This window comes from Ptychodera flava, chromosome 17, assembly GCF_041260155.1.
Source record: "Ptychodera flava strain L36383 chromosome 17, AS_Pfla_20210202, whole genome shotgun sequence".
Taxonomy (NCBI): domain Eukaryota; kingdom Metazoa; phylum Hemichordata; class Enteropneusta; family Ptychoderidae; genus Ptychodera; species Ptychodera flava.
Window position 1 is genome coordinate 8387776 of NC_091944.1, and position 19938 is coordinate 8407713.

At 38.8% G+C, this 19938-nt stretch overlaps 1 protein-coding gene across 1 annotated transcript in view; it reads left to right on the forward strand.

Annotated features, from left to right (window-relative positions):
- The window catches only part of LOC139115320 (RYamide receptor-like), a 90931-nt gene that overhangs the window by 1443 nt on the left and 69550 nt on the right, over positions 1 to 19938 (forward strand). Inside the window, exon 2 of the mRNA XM_070677344.1 lies at positions 13076 to 13208. The gene's annotated coding sequence lies outside the window, so the exon portion shown is untranslated. The remainder of the gene's footprint in view (positions 1 to 13075; positions 13209 to 19938) is intronic.

The following is a 19938-nucleotide window of genomic DNA, read 5'->3' on the forward strand; positions in this document are numbered from 1 at the left end:
TGAACAAGTGACATCCACGCCTCAGCTTTATCGCCGAAACGCTTCCGCCACATGAACTCATAAAGATAAGTTGGAAATAAATCTGAAGATGTGTACCCCATCCTTCGCTTTGCATGCATCCACATGCCTTCCACGGTGTTGGTGAGGGCATGGAGCTAGAAACGGAGCTCCATATATGGGAGAAGGGTTGAGGACCCACAAAATGAAAAGAATGATTAACGGTGAAATGAGAGAACTGAGGAGACCTAGACAACGAAGAATAAGCCCTCCATTCATCAGAAATAATAGAACCTGGAAGAACAAATTGATAAATCAAAGGAATTTAAAGTATTCGCATCACGCCGGTCAACAGAAATTAGAAAGGATGCTGAAGAATCGCGATATACCTCTGAAGACCCAGTGTCCGTCACGGTGTCGACCCTGACTGTATTTGGACTTTCCAACCTCGAATTCATCAATTTCCACGATACAGCCGGGACCACCAATCTGTTCGGAACAACAGTCAAATTGCTCCCAACACTTTACGTTGTGCCATAGTGCATCCAAAAGAGAAAAGCTAGGAATGCATGAAACATTACAGCGCCAGGAGTGAGTTATTTAGTATAAAAAAGAAATCCTGGAGACGAATATTATTAGTGTTTGATTTACTTATATCGTAGGTGTTGAAAATATAGTGAGAGTTTCATATTTGGCAGACAAGCTTTTATTTGGAGCAGCAAAGCTGCCAGAAAGAGACAGTGTGCAGCATATGCCAGCTTTTTAGAGTGTAGGCTGAAACAAAACTGGTGTGAATTTTAGGCTGCAGGAAAAGTAATGCAAATGAAAGCAGACAAAGTTTTTTTTGGCCGTCATGTCGATTGCTATTTGCATTCAATGAACGCTGGTGTCTGTTACGTAATAGCATGCCGTCTTTAGCAAATACTGTATTGAAAAGGGGCAATATGGCCAGTTTGTACATGACAACGATTTGATGAATAAAATGTGAGATAGGTGATATGGTACCAGAAATGAGAAGGAATTATTGTCGCGGCCACACGAACTGACCAACCCTTACCCTAAAACGTTTGTGTCCGTCTTCCTTTGCTTGATTTTGTGTCGTGTGAAGCACAGTGGGAATTTGGGTTAGCTGACTAAATTGTCGGAACGGGGCGAGCGATGCGAGCGGAGTTTCCACAATTTGGTCAGCTTACCCAAATTCCTAGCTCCCACTGTCTTTCACCCGACAAAAAAACTAAGCAGTTATGACAGTGATTTGAAGAAAATGCAAATTTATATTACTTTAACCTCATTAGTTAGTCAGTGCCGCAATTACGGGGCGTCTGTGTTTTGTGTACGGCGAATTTTACGTCATCAGTTTGTGGCTATACCACTTGTAAATTGGTGCCAGAAAGTTTAGCTTAGAGACACACATTACGTTACTTACGTTACTTTGCCGATATTGGCAGGAACGAAGAATCGCTGTTTTTCACAAATTCTGCGATACGATTGTTTATTTGTGCGTTATTACACGAGTTCTCGATGTTTACATCAAACCCCAAATACATGTAATTTTGATTACCGTCATGCACTGTAGAATGGCGTTTTGAATGAACACCCTAAGGTCACCGGTCAGTGAAATTGCCGGTTGCTGAGCGACGTTCCGACAATTTGGTCAGCTAACTCCAATGCCTGCCCACCCACCCCCCAACTGCGCTTCACCCGACACAAAAGCTAAGCAGTCGGAAATTGTAAAGGCGAATGAAAGAATGTGAAACTTTATTTTATTTTAACGTTATTAATTAGTCAGTGCCGCAATCACAAGGCGTCTGTGTCTTTGCATGGCATGTCGCCGCTGGCCAACGAGGATACCACACTTGCAATGTTTAACTTCCATTCCGCTTACGTTCATGAATGCGTCGTTTTTTTGCAACTAATTCCCCGTTCTCATTCTGCTGTTACGACGAAGTCCACATCATCCCCATAACCCTGCACTGGATTTGGTGTACAGACCATACCATACGGTTTTTCCATCCAGATGTTTGTCAATACCTTGCTCAAATGCAATCACTAACCAAGGACATCCTTGACTGATTCCTGATTCCTTTCTTTTGCTGAAGACGCTGTGTAAGTACACCTGCTGTTTTCACTTGGAATGTTGACTTCTGCACATGTCATCATTGGTTATGTCCAGAGAGACATCTCGATATCTGACCTGTTTTAATGAACTAATCATGAACTCGTGATCATTACTTCCAAATGCGTCTTTGATGTCCATAAAATCGGCGTACAGTTTGGAACTAGTATGCAGAAATCACTGATCGTGCTCTTCAGACACAAAGAATGTTCTTAAAGCTCGTTCCTTGGCATCGAGGCTTTCTGACGAGTGGACAGGCGTTCTTATCGACAATTCACTTCATGTGAGGTAATTGAATGAATTTCATAAATATTTTGCATGGTGCTAACAACAGTGAGCTGAGACAGGGCGCCAATCTTCTCTGTTGCCAAGGCTTACCATTTTTGGGTAAAAGTGTAATAATACCATGTTTCCAATCAAACGGTACACTTCGATGGTAAAGACGCACATTGAATATGGCCCTTGATACCGGCGCAAGCATATTTACCCGTTTCGTAAAGGTATCATATGTAACGCCATCCGCACCAGGTGGTCCTCTTTTGGTAGTAGACTTTTCACTACTGTATTGATCTCGAGGAGGTGATACTCCGCATACTTTGTCATTTTACCATTGTTGTTAAGGTAGTATGAGCCTCGAAAGTAAAAGACAAACTTTTGCTCGAACTTTCCTTAATAAACTTTCAACCATTCTCTTACCAAATATAAAAATCGGTGATAACCATACAATGTTTGGAACTAGTCAAACAAATTACCCAACATTTTGAAATATTCAACATTCAAAATGGCTGCCATTCCCGTGTTAACTCTACGGAGAAAATTAAATTTTGGCTTTTCGAAGAACTAAGACGGTGAAAGTTTTTCTTTCTCCAGGAGCTTAAAATGAGCCGCCAAACGTGCTAGACCATAAAAGAATTATAGAAATTTGAGAGTCTGACTATCTGTCCTCGAGGCGCGTTCTATCTCAATAATAGCACATGCTTTCTTTTGTTCCGTCTGCCAAAAGTTGCTTAGCTCATCTTTCTGCATAATGACACCATTGGAGTCGTCTATTCATACCTTCTTTTATATATGAAATCAGATAACTTTAGCAGCATGAAGGGTTTTTCGTTCATCTCGAGACTGATTGTGATCTTTATATATGTCGTTGTGACAGGAATGGCTAGGAGAATTCGTTTGACGTGCTTCAGGAGTTCAATACTTTATGGCTGACCATCTCGTCGCTTCTCGTGGTAAACATCATTGTCATGACATAATCACGTTAGCAGTGAAACTAAGTGTATTATGAACCGTGAAATAGGGTTTGGATGCAGGTAAATGGGTTTTACACAGATTAGTTTGGAGCGGATCAAGAGTCTGAATGCTGCCTGAGCATTCACAAATTCATCCCAAACTTCCGAGTTGTTAGCACTCAGGACCTGTACTTCTCCAAACATGAGCCATAAAAGAGATTGCCATACTGACTCGTGTTCGACTCACGCGGGATCGCCATCTTGTCTACATAATATGAGATGGAAATCGATCAAGACATATCAGTAACTTTTGACTCTGCAGAGAAGTTTTACATCTATGCACGAGGCAACATTATTGAAACAGTGCTAAGCTGAATTCAGGGCAAAATCTTCACAGGGGAGAGTGGTTAGAGAAGCTGGAAATGTTCATCATTCAATATCAGCTACATATCTCAATAACCACAACATTGGTGATAAATTCAGATCATATGTAGCTAGGGATTGGTTGCAACTTCTGCGGCGTGAAAGCCTCTTGTAATCACCCCTCTGAAACTGTTTCGCATGTTTTAAAAGGGTGTACTTAATTTCAGCGATTGTATCAGCTTAGGCGTAGCAGATTAGCTGATTTACTTCAAAAGAAGATGTTATGATGTAATCAAAACACGGAATTATTTAAAAACACTTCTTACTCTTCGCTATTAAAAGGGACTGTTGAACAACGTACTAAAAAATGTGTCAACATTCGCACAAAAGACCAGACATTGTAATTGTTGACAAAGTAAATAGACAAGCAACGCTTGTAGAAATATCTGTCCCTTTTGATACACAAATCTAAAGCTATTTCCAGACAAAGTTTGATAAGTATTATCCTCTGACGATTTAAATCAATAGCTTTTAATTCCGTTCTGAGATCTTCGTAGTAATTGTAGGACGCCTCTGTAACGTTCAGCAGAAAGGCATAACCGGTACGCAGAAATTATGCTTAATTCATCACTACACTTGCAGTCTAAGTGCCTGTATGGATCCCAAAAAAATCTGGAGTTTTAAGATGCAGGAATTATAATCAATTGACTTCGCTGTTCACGTTTACGCAGGCCATTTCCACAATTTTCTCTGGGAGGTGTGCTTGTTTAAAATACTGTTCCTGCTATACTACATTCCAGATGTATTTTTGGAAATAAACAGTGTAATGATATATTGTTTTCAAGCGCGTCTGTGTTTGGCTTCAGTGTCTTTATATACGAACGTAAAGAGGCGAAACGCAAGGTATCAAAGACAAGTACTGAAGACAGAAATAAAGAAGGGAACAGAAAGATTACTAGATTTTGTTTGCGAAACCATAGTTCCGTCTTATCAGACTCTTTGTACGATGGATAATACTGTGCTGAGGGGATCCAACACGTATCCAATGATATCATTATCGGCATTAATCGCACAAACATCAGCAAGTAGCGTATGCTGTGTTACGATCCACGCATTCTTTGGACAGGATCCGAGGTTAATGGCTAAACGACAGGCAAAATTAACCGCGATGTGTAACATTGATGTCCCTTTATTACGACAATGTTTTCAGTATGTGAAGGTTAATTGATGATTGAAAACTAGAGTCAATAATGACCATGGGTAATAAAACATTTTAGAAGCCATTGAATGAAATGCCATCCTAATGACATCGTGCGGATAATTAAAATCTGGATGTCTTTGTAGGACCGGCAACGTTAAAGACGATAAGGTTGCATCTGAAATAAGTTCTTTCCTCCTTGAATGTGATCTGATAAAAAAAATTGGGATTTTACTTAAAGTGCCTTTTCATATACAAAGACGTAAACTTTGATCTTCCCACCAAAGATATGCTAGGTATAATAAGTGCAAATAAGGTGAGTCGTATATTATACTATTTCATTTATCAAAAGACGTCGTTTTATTTGTTAACGGAAGAGAAACAATGTAGACGTTTTCCTCTTTCTCTGTAGTTTCAGAACTGGAGATTAAATTGCGATTTTGAAATGTATTTACAAGCAAAAAGACTGGAAAGAAATAATATATACCGAGGGTTTCATAATGTAATTGGTCTGTATATTTTCTATTGATGGTTGTGATCTTTTTTCTTGATCATTTAACATATACGTACCTATTCCACATTTTTGTTGTACTGTTTTTGTCTGTTTGGTTTGAAATTTATAGTAAAAAATAAAAAAATACATTACTTCTTTTTTTAATTTGTAGTATGTATTAAACTCTAAATCTTCCAAGTTGGCAGTTGGGACTGTTGGCCAATGTCTTCCTAAATGTTAGAAACCCCGCTATTATCATAAATTGACAGGTTACCACGGGGGCGCCTTGTCGGAAATGTTTTACGGCCACAAAAGGTTATATGCTGTAGGCCCAAGTCATGTAAGCCACGAAAGGCCGATGAAACGCCAACGCAGAACGTGAGTAGTCATACTGTGATCGCGGGCAGCTGTCCCGAGAATCGTGTCTTTCTGTGACTATTCCGGATATTCACAATTCATAACTTCTCGAGAATCGTGTTTAAATGGATAGTGTTTACATTATCTGAAACGGAAGGCAGCCGTTGACCGCCCCCTTTTCAGCGATCCTAGTATTTGGCGCCCAAGTAAATACCGCAGTATGCTGGATTATGCAAACCCGAGGGTTTTTTCTTGTATTCTCTTGTGAGAGTGCACGCAATGCTTATAAAGTTGCGAGGCAGATGAATAAAGTATCACTATTTTACGGTTTGATGGCGTGTTCCGTCTTGGGAAGTCTACATCGGTTGAAAACAAGCGCAAGACAATAGACTTAGCATGGTGATCCATATTTTTACTCAAAGACTAGTATCAACTTTATTGTAGATGTTTCCATATCAAATTTGCAAGGACAGCTTTCTCCGATACAAGGACATCAAACCACTCTAACGCGATACATTGAAATGACTTACCTGTATGTTGCATTTTTCACGACAAGTTCTCAACAGACAGCGTCGTCTTGTTATGTATGATTGACTGCAATTTGATGGGCCTTGACTTACAACTTCGGAAGCAATTACTTGGTTCATATAGATAAACCCCTAGGTTATATCACAAGGTTTGACTATCAGTAAGAGAAATTTTATTAGATAATAGTACCTTATTGCACACCAATAATAAGTTCATCACCAATAAACTTTATCTTGGAAAATCTTGAAGAGGTAGCTCGGTTTTATGATCTGCAATTGGAGTTTTTTGCAGTACGGGTTTTTGCGATCAGGTAGTTGAAATCAGACACATTGTAAAGAAGGGGGAATTTCCTTTAACTATAGCATAAGCAAGAGATCTTTTATACACTTTGGGAATGCTGTGGTTAACCAGGAAATCACTTTTATAGCGAAATACTCTTCTCTGTCAAAGATTTGCAGATATAAGTGTTCGTGTTGATAGAATAATTACATTGGATTGGATTCTCTCCCCTTATTTCACGACCGACTTTTATCCTTTGACTTGGAAGACAATTTGTATCAATCGGTCAGCGTGACGATTTTCAAAGCATGTTTCCATTTTCGTGACAGCTTTGCCGTAATGAATGCCTTTGAATTTGCCCACAGCTGTCAAAGACATCCATCTCTGCGTAACATCGCGCGCATTTGTTGTGTCAATCAAATGTTGTAAATTTACTCAATGCCATTGTTGTCGAAGGACGAGTAATGTGTGTCACTCTCGCTGGGGGACAAACCATCTTTGAGAATATTGAGCAGCAGATCTAATAGAAATTGCATGCCATAAAAAAAACAGATTAATATAATTACATATATATTGTGTCAATCGATTGTGGTTTGTATAAGACCGGGAATACTCTGGATGTCCCAATTTTTCCTCTGTGTCTCTCGGGCATAGACATTTCTGTATCACGCGCCTCGAAATTCAATAGCTGAACTTTTTTGCTCAAAACTTTCCCAATACAGGCTTTGCACAGTTCTTTATGAAATCGAGGCTGATGTCAGGGGTCACCATGCGAATATCGATACAAGTAAAACACCATAATTAGCTAAACATTACCTACATTTTACATTAAGGACTGCAGGTCGCCGTTCCTGTGTTAACTCCAACTATTAGGAGATTAAATATTTTTATTTTCAAAAACTCCAAAACTCCAGAACTCCAAAACGAGCCTATGCAAGCGCGATATTTTAAAAATCGTGTAAAAATTTGATAATCTCTAAAAGAAGCACGTTCTACATTTAATCTAATGAAGGACTTTTGATAGCTATTGTCAAGCAATGAATAAATTGCGGTAATTTAAGACATAGAAACATGCACACCATGAGGAAGTTGTTCAAAAAAAAACTTAGTGAAAATGTATCAAAAAGCTCGAATTATCGAATTATTTACTATTCTCTGATTAATACTACAAGTTTTGCTGAGCAGTGCGTCGGTAAGTAGGTTGCTAGTTCGAATCCGACCATGAATTACTGAATCTCGGAATTACACGTCATGAAATATACTGCACCTATTGGAAAGCTTTATCGGTCGGCGTTTTCGTTGATGACTACAGGCCTCCAAGTTTAAGTGATATTTCGCAAGAGAGTGATGTACATCCCGGGAAACTTACAATGCTTTGAATCAAGAACAGTGTGAACAGTAATGAAATAGCTGGCCAACGTACCGTAGCGAAGAGACCGCATATAGTTACACTTCACATAATCATCATATCGATATAGATAAAGACCCTCTGTTAATAAATATGTATTTTTATTGACAGTGTGTATCGCTGAGGATCTCTCAAAGCGTAACTACACGTTTTAATGACGACACAGTACACCATAAACACCTTGACATGCGTCGATTTCATTTGTGTTCTGATCAGCGTTTTCACGCTCTTTTGACGGAAAGGATTGAACATAGCATCACACAGTGTGAAGGTTGCTCGCACAGCAGGAACACAACCTGACTTAACCTGAACGCCATCATAAATTTGCAAGCAAGGCCAATGTACGACAATCATGGCTACATCACGTCGAAATGATGAGCAAGAGAATAATGATGTCACAAAATTCTGATAATGAATATCAAATTAGAATGGAAAAATAACTAATTCGATTGGTGATGGCTTTCGATAATTATCCCTTATAAGGCTGGATGGGAGGATAATATTACCCGAGCGGACCCTATAGATATCAGTAATTATATATATTTCTAAATCTTGGAATTGCAAAGCCCACGGTGGTACATGGAATCGATTTATCTCTGAAATAATGTTACTTGCGCCTGAATGCCATGTGCGTCAGAATGGTGTACTTTGCAACAAATCGGGGTTGTGACGTCTATAGTCAATTTCAACATTTTGTAGCTTCCTTAGAGCGTCAAGACCTCATTCCTGGCAAGAAGCTCGCATGCACAGAGAGAGCTAAGGCACTTGGTTAGTTAAAGTATAAGTGAATACATTTTTTCACAGTTATGTTCATTTCTTTAGTCTCGAACTAAAATTATGCCGTGGGTGGTTGCGTGTTTACAACTGTAGAAAAATGAGTAAATTTGAATAGAGAATTTCAAGTAATAACTTGAAATGATTTAGATATAAACTATGAATAGACGTTCAGAAACTTCACCGCTGACTGATTCATGAAAAATGAAAACCATTTTATGTATGACGAAGACCAAGGCATTTTACGCCAAATGTAGCCTTACGCTTACTAATATAGTGCTTGGTCGAGTGGGCGAGCTTCGTTGGGACTGCTTCTTGAAAAAATGTCTCCAGATCAAATGTCAGTTTCACCACGATTGGAACTAATTTAGGATAATTGGATCTTCATATTTTTCAAATTTCTCAAAAATGTTAAGGGTTCTATGGCTGAATGTTGCAATATTACAAATTACTCGTATAACAAGTGTATAACTCAACAAGGAAAGCAGATGAGCTTACATTTGCAGATTAAACCATGACTACTTTACCATCCAATTATCCCAAATTAGTTTCCAATCGTGTTTTGGTCTCATTTGCCCTCGCTTACGCTCTTTCATTACAGGCACTCATGATCACAAGGTATCGTCTTCAATAGCTTGTCAGCTCAACTGACTTGTGGCGACAGAGTAAATGACACATATGCAAATTAAAAAGTTCTCTTGCGAATATAGTCTATTTCACGTACATTTTAAACAGGTCAATTGTACTATTGACTGCGTGTTGTTACTTTAGATTAGACAAACCATGCATTGTTATCCTCTAGTAAATCGAAAAGTCTGCCGTAGAATAATTTTATTAGATCTTGATTGATCCTTTTTACGTTTATTAATATTTTATGACAATACTCAGACTTATGCGTCAGCAATCATGAATATTTCAGCTAGATACTATGGTGCACTATACAACTGCCAGCAGCAGTGGATTCTTTATAATGTCGTCGTACGGGTGAAAAGGATATTATCAGAGAATAGCTAGTAGTAAAGTCAGAAAATGACCTTGCTTACCAGAAGTAATATCACATCTGAGAGGAAATAATGTCATTTTCAAGGTACTTGGTGTTGACCCTCACATGTTCATTCGTTCAACATGTATATCTATGTAACTTGTTTTAGGGGGTATGTTTGGGGTTTTTTGAGCCCCGGTACATAGGTCAATAATGTTCCTACCTACATTTCCGTTGGTATGGATCTGCTAATTTCAAGAAACACTTTTGAACCCGTCGTGATCAAGTTCATTGAATTATGTACTCAAGCACAGCCAATGTCTTGTTCCAGCAAATATTCTCAACTTTCTAACAACACCCAATGTTGAATTTTGAATGCAACCGTTTCACAAACACATGTGTAAGTTCATACTGGTTAAGATTAGCTAGTAGAAAAGTTTCCTGGGTACGATGAAACCTTATTTAATGTCATTACATATATATACAAATGAAAGTTTATACCGATATACGGACGCCCATTTTTCATCATTTGGTAATCACTGAGCATTGACACTGCCGAAAAGGTGGAGAGCTCTCACCAACAGTACGAAACACCATAAGATGATAATTTCGTGTCTTTAACAAATTTCACGCTAAATTTCTTGGGTGTATCGAGCATTTATGGTAATATTATAACAAGACAATAACAAAAACCACAAGGAAAAGAACGAAATTCACACATAGTTTGGATGAGAGCAACTTTCACTTCTCAGTATATGGCGAGATGTTGACCGATTGCTCAACATTCGAATTGCATTAAAATTAGGTTAATTTAAGAGCCCTTCGTCAAACATTTATTAGTACTGGACGGATGAAAACCGATTCAAGGAGCCTCTACCTTTTAACACCTTTAAATTACAATTTTTCGGATGAACTCATATTTGCATAATGAATGACTTTCGCGTTATCCGAAATTTTCAAGGGAATAAAGAACACAGTCTTCATGAATTATGAGTGTCAAATTAGATAATTAAACGAACAGTAATATCAGACAAGCTATTTAATATTTACAGTGGGTCCCGATTGGAATTTCAATGATTGATATGATGACAATATTTGTTTTCATTGTAGAACGCACAAGAAAGTGTATGTGTGTTCAGCTCACGTCTTGTTTCTGAGGATCAGTGACGCCAGACGTTATTATGATAATTATCATAATTACCTGACCGGCATCATAATTATTACCATCACAAAAGCGGTCCCGATGATGGATACCTTTATTTGACCTCTAATACCTGTTACATGTATTTGAAGGACAATTTAATGATAGGCGCGACCGCTTTATTCAACTAAATACGAAAATCGTGGTCCCGGGCATGCATTGAAATACGACAATGCCTTCACATACATGTTATATATCCTGTCAAACAAAGAAGCCCATTGCACATAGCATACACACTGGCGACTCTATAAAACAGATGTATTATCTATGCCTTTATGAAAAGGACGATTTAATGACTTTTCCTCCAGTGTTCCATGCAGGGACAACGATTTAATGTACCCGTGCACTGAGTGCAGAGCACGTAAAGTAGAAATTTCATGCATTCAATCAGCAACGCGAGCTTCGTTACAAGGTCTCAAATGTAATTTGGAACGTTCACTGATGCACAATGACGTCAATAATCTTAGGATAATTAGCTTTTTCGGTAAACACGGTCGTAAAATTTTGAAAAGAAAGCGTAACCTTGAAACCTTGCCGTGATCGTGAAGGTTTTCCGTAATAAGTACACAAGTGACGGGGGGGGTCTGTCATATTTATTATCCTTATAAACATGCAATCGTCTCTGTCTTGATGTAATTAATCAGTCAGTCACCGGTTTTTAAGGTGAAGTACTACGAATTACGTCAAAATTAGGTTGTGGTGTCATTTTCTTGAAACTTTGCACAAATATTCTTGGAAGTTGTGCAAGTGCAAAAATGAAATAAAAAATGGGGGTCACTACGCTCGTTTCCATGGAAACGGACGTTAAAATGGCGTCGTTAGAAATAAATAAAAATGATATAATTCACTTAAACTAAAGAAAGCAATTATAAAACGCTTAGAAAATGAGTTAATTTTAATAAATACCTAGAATTAAGATCCATATCTATCGAATGTATAGTTTTCATGATGTTTGTAAAGAAATTTTAACATAAGTATCGATTACAAAATGACGATATCGAAATTATATCACTACATAATTTTCGAACTTTCTTCCTGTCGCTTTGAACGGTGTCATTTTGACCAAACTTGGCGAATAAAATCCTGACATAATACCATTTAGTTTACACTTTTAATAAAAGGGTGTCACCACGCTACTTTTTACAATATCTCCAGGTGAATGGGTAATATCCGCCATGTAAATGGGAGAGAAATATTAATTTTGCGCTCATATTGAATAAAAACCAGCTTCCTAGGGGGTCAAAATATGACAAGGTTAAAGGTCACATGTATTTCTAAGAGACTGGGTCAAAAAATTAGGTAAAAGCGCAATTTCAACAATGACAGGTGATGTTAAATACATGCGCTACAAAATAACCCATTTGCGGCAGGATGGAGTTAAATCTGCGCAGAAATGTTCTAAAGCGTGTGCGCGTCCGAATTCGTCGCCCTTTACCTTAACACACGTGTTTTTCAAAAGTTCTGTGCACAATTTCTCCCCAACAGTAACAAGCATACAATTTCATCATGATGGCGACGGTAAAGTTAAATTGCGCTAAACATGGTACAGGAGTGTGTTCGGGACAAAAGACATGAAAACTGATTTCAAATCTTACCAGGTGTCTTTCTAACACCTGTTCGTTTCCATTAGATTCGGGTTAACAACGACAAATACTCTTGCAATATAACAAGTACTCGAAGCTATTTAGATAAAAATCAACAACTTTATACAGTTTTGTTCAAATATTAGAACATGGTCGATAACATATGGGAGAACTTCTCTTTGTTTAGTTCATTGTCGACTTCATAACATAACCTCTAAACACTTGGCTTAAGGTATCTCTCTTTTTCACCATATCGCCCATTGGATAAGCATGCATGCATGTCATGTCACCTTTTTGAATATCCTCCCTGGAGGAAAGTGTCGTGCGCGTTACATATGGGCGATATATTAACGTCCAAACAGCGAAATATGTGTTTTTTCCCACCCGGGGGATTTAAAGAGTTTATGTATGTTTACCGAGAGAGGGCAGAGACTGCTGCGCAGGCCAGGAGATGATGTTTTAACACGTGAAATCGTCACCGATCTGAGCTACCGTGGGATTTCAGTCTTCCGTCTCTCGAGGACGAGATGACGATTCATGTTCTATTTTTGTTCTCTGTTGTTGCAGCTGGCGTTACTGGTACATCTACAAGAACACCTCTTGCTGCAGCTGAATTCACTCGTCTTCGATCAACGCCATCTAAACGACATCTCGGAGATGCCCATCGCTTAAATATTTAAAGCAAGATCTCTAGTGCCAGGTAAGTGTCAGCGTTTCATAAGAAAACGTGTAATGATTCTCAGTTCATCAATGAGTGCATCGTGTTCATTTCATTGGTCAACATTTCCTACGTCAGTCAAGGAAGTCGGTAAAGGCACAAGGCACAGCTTCAGGAACTAACTGTGTATTTGTTTGATGTGTTCGTTGCTTCTTTGTTCGCGTTTTCGCTGAAAGTGTACGAGCCAAGGAGATTCAGATCTGATCCCGTCTTTTTGACTATATATATTTCCTTTAAAAAGTGTTTTATTGTTTGTTTATCCACATTTTCGCGCGAAAAATGTATTTGAGTAAGTTCAGATCAAACGCACGGACTGACAGCTCTCGATCGACCGGACCTTTCACAATGGTAACACAAAATCGCTGTTTCATAAGAGTGAAACTTTCTACAATGACAAACGCGCCATGATTAAAACGACCGACGTACAATATGATAAAAAGAACCTAACCAACCAGAATTTTACCGTTGTGACGCCAGCAAGTACACTCAGACATCTGAATCGTGTTTCATTGAACATGTCTGTTAATCAGGTTTACTTATTTCCCCTTATTTATCTTCCGCGTCGCTTTTTAAGACAGCCAGATTTTCAATTCGCAAACGTAGAATAAAATTTCTTTCGAATTCGTCATTAGTTCAGCAAGTTAAGCGTAAGATTCAAATTCATTCTTATTCCTCCAAGTTGACCTTCTTGTAGCGCTACTATCAAGATTCAAGGTACGTTTGATTTATGATTGAATCCTCCCCTTCAAAGTCACTTGCAAGTCATGTCGGTCAACTTTAAATCCATTGAATGGAGTAGGACATTGGAAGACATTGACTTAAAAATCAATGTCAGGCGTCAGATTGTCTTGCCAGGAAATTTACTCACTAGGCTACAATCTCAATGGAAGACAATATGCTCTGGCACCTCTATAATCTAGGATCCCTGGGATCGAGTCCCCCACCTTACAAGATGCCCACGGTCTCCGTGACAAATCCTAAATCGTTGATTGAGAGACACTCGACTTTTTTCGGTTGTCCTTGGTCAGCTTGGCTGTCATCAAGATGCAACGGATAAAGCTTGCTATGGTTTGTTGTTTTTTTTCCAAATTGCTCGATATGAACATTTCACAGTAGTACATTAATCCTTCCCCTGCCACCCCCTTCCTACATAGGCTTGACCGCAGCTAAATAAGTGCAAAGTTATGTGATAAAATTTGCACTCAACATCTTTGGGTATCCGTGTAAAATGTTCATCATTCTTCTTCAATAAAGACACACATTGCTACTGGCGGTCCTCGCCAGGTGTGTTTCACCGACCAACAGGCCTGCTGTAGTAATTTTTTCGAAACTTCAGATGACGACCAAAAGTAGTCGCAGGTTTTTACAAATGATCAAGTATAACATAATTTACGTGTATGCCCCATATTACGTCGCGATTCTGATAAGAGAACCGTGAATTATAATGTTTGGTGGATTTTAGATCACCCTTTCCTGCTTATGAGATGAAATTCTACCTCTACTCCCAACGTCATGTCGAAAAACTTAGTTTTTACTCATATTTGTCACCACAGAGTTTCATATGCATCATATCCAATTATACTATTGTTGCAATCTGCACTTTGGTCCCGATAAGAATTCCTAAGAACACCATTTTACTACTGGTATAGCCACAAACTGATGACGTCAAAATCGCCGTACACAAAACACAGACGCCCCGTATTTGCGGCACTGACTAACTAATAAGATTAAAATAATATAAATGTGCACTTTCTTCAAATCACTGTCACAATTTCCGACTGCTTAGTTTTTGTATCGGGTGAAGTACAGTGGGGGCCAGGAATTGGGGTTAGCTGACCAAATTGTCGGAACGGAGCGAGCGAAGCGAGCGGAGTTCCGACAATTTGGTCAGCTAACCCCAATTCCTGGCTCCCACTGTGCTTCACCCGACACAAAATCAAGCAAATGAAGACCATCACAGACTTTTAGGGTTAGGGTTAGTTAGTTCATGTGATCGCGGCAATAATTCCGTCTCATTCCAGGTACAATATGTCCTCTCTCACGTTTTATTCAGCAAATTTCTTATCATGTACAAACTGACCCCGACGGCAATGGCCATATTGACCCCTTTTCAATACCGCACTTGCCAAAGACGGCATCATCTTACGTAACAGAAACCAGCGTACATTGAAATGCAAATAGCAATCGATATGACGGCCCCAAAAAACTTTCTCTGCTTTCATTTGCATACTTTTCTGACACACTAAAATTCACACCTGCATTGTTTCACCGTACACTATAAAAAGCCGGCATAGGCTGCACACTGTCTCTATCTGGCTGCTTTGCTGCTATCAGAAATATTAGACGAACCTGATAGCTTTCACTATATTTTCACTATAATTTCAAAGGCATACAATATACGTAAGTCAAACAGTAATAATATTCGTCACCAGGATTTCGGTTTTATACTCAATAATGCACTCCTGGCGCTGTAATGTTTCATGCATTCCTATCTTTTCTCTTTTAGATACACCATGGCACAGCGTGCAGTGTTGGGAGCAATTGGTTGTTCTTTTCCGTTAACTTTTCGTGATTTATTTCTTCAAGTCACGCCGGATGAACAAACCGCTGTAGAATGGTGTCAAAAGAATGGCCTGTTACACAAGAGGCGCAACTGTCAGTGCGCAGAGATATGAGGTTGCGTCGCCGGAGTGGCCGGGATACATACCATTGGTGCTGTCCCGACCGCTCTTGCGGCGCGGCTATTTCAGTCCGCACTGACAGTTGGTTTCATTTATGCCATTTAGCTTTTGTCACCATTCTACAGTTGATGTATTTTGGTGTTTTAAGTTTTCAGTTACTGATACTCTTTTCAGTTGTCCATCTCTTCAAAATCTGTTGTGGATTGGTTTAATTTCTGTCGTGAGATTTGTTTTCTTTATCTTCGCGATCATGCCTCCGAACAGGTTGGTGGCCCCGGCTGTATTGTGGAAATTGATGAATCTAAGTTCGGAAAGTCCAAATACAGTCGGGGTCGACACCGTGATGGACACTGGGTCTTTGGAGGCATCGATCGCGATTCTTCAGCTTGCTTTCTCATTTCTGTTGACCGGCGTGATGCGAATACCTTAATTCCTTTGATTTATCGATTTGTTCGTCCAGGTTCTACTATTATTTCTGATGAATGGAGGGCTTATTCTTCGTTGTCCAGGTCTCCTCAGTTCTCTCATTTGACCGTTAATCATTCTCTTCATTTTGTGGATCCTCAAACCTTCGCCACACCAACACCGTGGAAGGCATGTGGATGCATGCCAAGCGAAGGGTGGGGTACACATCTTCAGATTTATTTCCAACTTATCTTTATGAGTTTATGTGGCGGAAGCGTTTCGGCGATAAAGCTCACGCGTGGATGTCACTTGTTCAACATATTTCAGTTCTTTATCCTTTCAGTTAACAGCCCCTTCATCGACCCTACACTGCACTTTAAACAGCTAGCGTATTGTGCCAAAGTTTTCAGATGGTGTCAAAACTAAAACGACAAAGTCAACAGTTCAGGAGGCCACTAACGTCGATGTGATGTGTGACACTGGTAATGCACAAACCACATGAAGAAATGAGTTCATACTACTGACAATATGGACGCTACATCATATTGGTAGCGGATTTTGTCTACTTCTGTACTTCATGCACTTCGTCAATTGGTAGAAAACCGAAGTAACAAGCCCCTGATAGTGACTGTATGGACCGTGCATTGTGACATTGACAGCCAATTTATTTTTCGCTTCAGTACTGAATTGACTTCGTCATTTGGCGGAATTTTATAATGTAATTGTCGTAGTATGTTTCACGAATTGTTCTTCACATTTTCATCCACAATAGGAATGAAATATTGCATTTCACATATGCTAACTGATGAACATCTTTTATATAAGTATATTATGTCAAAAATGGAACACATATCTTTTATATTGTAAAAAAAGGCAGCAAACAATTCAACAATAAATATCAAACACACATGTAACAGTAAATAAAGTATCTTAAAGAAGCTACAGTTTTCAATAACTGTGTGAATACACCAAATAATATGGGAAAAAAAATCACAAAATTATGTGCACAACAAAGACGAAAATAAAAAAAAATCAACACAAACAATAAAGAAACGAATACACTACCATGAATTCAATAAAAGAAAGAAAATACGTAAATGAATTTAAATGTGCATTAAATGTGAACATTATAAATTAACCAGTTCCTGTTCACCATTATCATACTAATGTTTATATTAAACATTGCATCCCCTTCCTGCAACTTGTTCTCGTGGAGTACAGGTTATAGGTAGTGGTTCACATGCTGAAGGTCCTGGGTTCGAGTCCCGGCGGTAGCATAAGGTGTTATAAAAATATACTAACTTTATAATTAATGCTTTCTCTCTCTCGCTAATCAACTGTTTCTTCCACATAGGTGTATAGATGGCTGAAGAAGACATAGACATAGATAGAGTTGAGATAGTAGTAGAATTAGAGAGAGCATAGACAGCAATAGTGAAAATTGGGACCCTTCTTTTCAATCATTTCCCCCTAAGTTTCCGATCCCCATTCCTAACTCTTACCCCCAAAATAATTTATCGCCCCTTTTAGAACGTAACCTTTGACCTCATTTCCATAAGTACGCACATCTTTGACGTCATCAGTTTGTGGCTATACAGTGTAAAATGGTGCCTTCCTAAGAATTCTGCATTTATAGAGTATGTGCTTTTAAGGCTTAGCGTTTCACCATACTTTTGGAATGCTAACGTTTTCGCAGATCTGTACTGTAACGCAGGGTCAAACATCATTTGCAAATAACTTCTTCTTTTTCACAGGACATTGCATATATACGCCCCCCCCCAAAAAAAAAAAAAAAAAAAAAAGAAAGAGCGACTGGATCATTTGGCGTTCATAATGAATAGTTCGCATTATCGTTGAAAGATATTTTCTCGGTCTGAAGCAAGACTCGTTCTTGTTTAATCGTCTGGAACCCCTATACCAAGTCGCTTAAACATCAATCGATCGACAGCCAGATTCTAAAAGATCATAGATCAGATTCAACACGAGAACTTCATTCACTTTGTTCTCTAAGGAATACGTTTTCATTTAAAACATGTGAACATACCACCTTTATATACAATACCTCACCAGTTGCCATTTACTCATGAAAGTCACTCCCTTGAGAATTCATCCTGCTCATCAGCGATTTTCTGATCAGCGCAATTGAAGTCCCTGCTGTTTACGTAGGTCCCAGCACGGTCACGGGAGTTAATTATTGTTTTCATATCGCCGTTTATGTACACCTCGTTTGTTGATTTATAGCCTCAGAACACACAACACGTACATTTGAAGAACGCTTAGAGCAACAACCATCCCTTTAATGTACATCTACTTATTGGTTTTTCTTTTCCCAAGGTATACATATTGGGATACTTTTATTTGAATTGGGCTAAAAAGCCGAGCAAGATTTCTTCGTGTTCTTCCACATTTTCCGTGTTTAGTATCAAGGGACTAAGTAAGACGATCCTTCTCACAGATTCCTACGTCGCGACGCTCTTTAGATCAGTATAGTCAACTCTGTACACGACTCGGTCTAGCGCAAAATACTCATGGTCATGTTAGATGAATATTTCAATGTAAGTAAAAGTCGAAATGCTCTACTTCCCCGTCCTCAGCAGACTACGTCGATATGTATGTATGTATGTATGTATGTATGTATGTATGTATGTATGTATGTATGTATGTATGTATGTATGTATGATTAACGTCTGTTCATCAAATGTGTGGTCTTTTCGTCAGCCGAATGGTATTACCCAGTGTAGCCATATGCACACTCTAGCCACTTATGTAAAAGTAACTGAGAAATACAGAGAAATGAATAAATGACGGTAACAAATTACAACCATTTTCAGAAATAGAGCGCGAAGCCACTGCAGTCAACTGCAATAAAACTGCTCACACTAATAAGTTTCAGCTGTAGCCAGCTGGCAAAGTCGACAACATTGTATGTCCCATGCAGACAGTTTGTCTGGGGAAGTTGAAATAAAAAAGATTTGTACATGGACCAGTGCATGGTAATGTTACATTGTATCTTAATCTTGAACACAGGGTGTCAATCGTAAACTCTCATTTACAACCCGAACCTCAGACAGAGCTAGTTTTGCCTTTGTACAAGCAGACTTTTTGTCTGTATCAAGTAGCCTTGTTCAAAGCCAAAGTGGCCACGGCTACAGCTTAAACTAATTAGTGTAAGCAGTTTTATTGCAGTTCACTGCGGTGGCTTCGCGCTCTATTACTGAAAATGGTTGTAGGAGGCCAATCTTTGATATGCGATCGCAAAGGCTTTCATGCTGTCAATACATGAGGAATTGCGCATCTTGATGAACTACTTTAATTCAATTCAGTTTAAATTGCCAAAATTAATTGATAGATAATAAAAGATGTCTATCGTAGTTAGGTTGTACCTGGAATTATAAATGGAGCTCTCTCTTGGGCAGCAATGCTTAATATCTAACAGCTGGCCGTGATTAAACAAAAACGACATCGGCATAAGAACGTTTATATTGTCTGTAAGAAGGCATGAAATATCAACTCAGTGCAGGTTCATTGCACTCATAAAAACAATATCTTTTAGGAGAGACCCGCAGGGAACTTTCTCGAGGTTCGCAGAAAGCAAGAAAATAAGTTTCATGACTCCCCCCCCCCCC